The following is a 3,276-nucleotide window of genomic DNA, read 5'->3' as shown; positions in this document are numbered from 1 at the left end:
CCTGCCGGTTACCAAGTCCACAGTATGTATCCCAATATCAAAGTTAATTTATAAGTTCAAACAGACTCCTGTTTTCTTGCTCAAGACAAAATTTCCCACACCCAGTCAGGGCACTGATCAGGGAGTCTGGTATTTTAAGAGCTGTCTCAATCGCAAAATCCCTCCAGTGCACTGGAACATTTGTGCTCTAAAAAATCCCACAATGCACCACAAAAACCAGGGAGCATCGATGCTCACTATGTTCCCTTACTGGAAGAGACATCACATTTTCTGAAGCATTTTAGCTTGAAAAAAAGGGCAGACAAACTCTTGGCCGACTACAGTCTACAAATTTAAGTAGCTTGTTATCGTTGTTTTAGCTCTGAAATGATTACTTACTGCTAGGAATTTGATCTATGGTTTATTGTTGTGTCTTTGTGTTAGACTACAACTTGAGAAAGATAAAGGAGACACTCGGAGGTAAAGTTAACTCGTGTATTAACCAGAGCAAGCAACATATCAATGTGTATGACTAATTTCCAATCAGAAATCAATGCTAAGGGGAGTGATTCCACTCAAAGAAATAGATCCACTCCATACACTACACTCCTCCCCTTTTAGATGTATGCAATGCATATTAATAAAAAATAAAACATTATAATTTGCTTTCTATGTCATGTTTCAAAGATGGTTTGGAAGCAATCGTAGATTTTCAAACAGTTTATTAAACTAACAAACAACAAAACAAAGACACTATGACAACTTGGCATAATACTGTGGCAAAACCTAAACATAAACTAACAAGATCAATAAACATGGTAACCTGGAACACGGTGGTCTAAGACAAACGTAAGACAGAGAAGTAGTGCAAACAATGGCTATATATAAGTGTGCTCGTTACCAGAAACGTGATTCAGGTGCAGGTGGTCATGTGACATGTTGTAGTACAGTGCTGTGGCTGATGGGAACTGAAGTCCAAAGTTACCTCCTTGATATATGACAGAACCCCCCCCAAGGGCACGTCTCCTGGAGCACCCAAAAGTGCACTCCCTCCATCTGGTGGTCCTGGCCCCTTGGGCAAAATGTCCCCAGCTGAACTGAAAAGCAGAGCGACGTCCTCAGCGGGGTAGGAAAGCAGAGCGATGTCCTCAGCGGAGCAGGAAAGCAGAGCGACATCCTCAGTGGAACAGGAAAGCAGAGCGACGTCCTCATCGGAACAGAAAAGCAGAGCGACGTCCTCAGCAGGGCCGGAGCTCAGAGTGACTTCTGCGTGGCCGAACAGCAGGACAACTTCCTCCGCAGGACAGGAGAGGGGAGCGAGGTTCTCCACGAGGCAAGGGAGAGGAGCGAGGTTCTCCATGAGGCCAAAGGGAGGAATGATGCTCTCCAGCGGAGCATGAGAGGGGAACAATGTCCTCCATGGAGCAGGAAGGGGGAGTGACATACGGTGCGCAGCAAAGAAGAGGAACGACGTCTTCAGCGGAACATGGAGGCAGAGCGACGTCCTCAGTGAAGCAGGATGGCAAAGCGATGACCTCAGCTGAGCAGGAAGGTAGAGCGACGACCTCAGCTGAGCAGGAAGGCAGAGCGATGTACTCAGCCGAGCAGGAAAGTGGAGCGAGGTCCTCAGCCGAGCAGGAGGGCAGAGCGACTTCCTCAGCCGAGCAGGAAAGCAGAGCGACTTCCTCAGCCGAGCAGGAAGGCAGAGCGACGTCCTCAGCCGAGCAGGAAGGCAGAGCGACGTCCTCAGCCGAGCAGGAAGGCAGAGCGACGTCCTCAGCTGAGCAGGAAGGCAGAGCGACGTCCTCAGCTGAACCGGCAAGCACAGTGGTGTTGTGCGTGGGGTTGCCGAACAGAGGGGAGCACTTGGGTATGTCAGGACACGGAGCAACATCTTCAGCCAACCCGGGTGACTGAGCGGCGTACTCAGCTGACCCGAAAAGCTGAGCGGCATCCTCAAACGAGCAGACAGGCTGACTTTCGTTCTCTGCTGACTCCGTTTGCTGAACTAGATCCATTATAGGGGAGGGAAGGTGGGAGATGGTACTAGCCCTGACCACAGACTCCCACTTGTACCCAGACTCCTCCTCCTGTTGGCGTGGCGTGGCATAGTCCTCCGTGAACATAGGTGGTAGATTGAAGCCCAGGTACTTCCTGACGACCTGCTGCTTACGTGGCTCAGCTTGGTACTCCTCCTCCTGTTGTTGTGGTGTGGCATGGTTCTCCGTGAACATAGGTGGTAGATTGAAGCCCAGGTACTTCCTGGAGACCTGCTGCTTACGTAGCGCAGCTTGGTACTCCTCCTCCTGTTGGCCTAGCGTAGCGTAGTACTCCGCTAACATAGGTGGCATAGTGACTCCCAGGTACTTCATCATGATCTGCTGCTTCCGTTGAAGGTCTTACATTATGTCACGTTTCAAAGATGGTTTGGAAGCAATCGTTTATTCAGTTTATTAAACTAACAAACAACAAAATAAAGACACTATGACAACTTGGCATAATACTGTGGTAAAAACTAAACATAAACTAACAAGAACAATAAAAACGGTAACATAGAACGCAGTGGTCTAGGACAAATGTAAGACAGAGAAACAGTGCAAACAATGGCTATATATAAGTGTGCTCATTACCAAAAACGTGATTCAGGTGCAGGTGGTCATGAGACATGTTGTAGTACAGTGCTGCGGCTGATGGGAACTGAAGTCCAGAGTTATCTCCTTAATATATGACACTCTGCAAATCTTGTTTTTAAACAGTCTATGACTATAACTATAACAGTCTATGATACACATTATAACTACTATGGTTATAACTATAAAACCAAGTCAGTTCTTTACAGATCCAGTCTTTTGGGTGGCACCCTGTTCCTTTCAGGGTAGCGCCTCTGTATCTGTGGAGTAACATGAGGGTTCTTTTCAGGGAGACTGTTTCTGTTGCAGGTGTCATACATTTTTTAGTGTCATGATCAGAATCAAGTGATAAGTCTGGTGGACACATTGTGTCTGGTTTATTGAATGCAGACTGTTCAGGGGTGTTCTCTGGCTGAGCATCCAGTATTTGATCAACGTGACATCTCCACATATGCTCTCCAACGTCCACTTGGTACATCAGTGGTCCAGCTCTCGTGGCTATCCGCCCAGGTGTCCACTTGTTCCCTCGATAATCACGCGCTAAAATTTGCTGTCCAACATCAAAACTCCTTGCTGCTTTACTTGTCAACTTGCTGAACTGTTTATTCTGCACTTCCCGCTGCAAGTTAGGTTTTAGAAGATCAAAGCGAGATCTCAGTTGTCTGTT

This window comes from Ictalurus furcatus, chromosome 2 (genome assembly GCF_023375685.1).
Source record: "Ictalurus furcatus strain D&B chromosome 2, Billie_1.0, whole genome shotgun sequence".
NCBI lineage: Eukaryota > Metazoa > Chordata > Actinopteri > Siluriformes > Ictaluridae > Ictalurus > Ictalurus furcatus.
The sequence above is the reverse complement of the archived record's forward strand: the minus strand, read 5'-3'. Positions refer to the sequence as shown.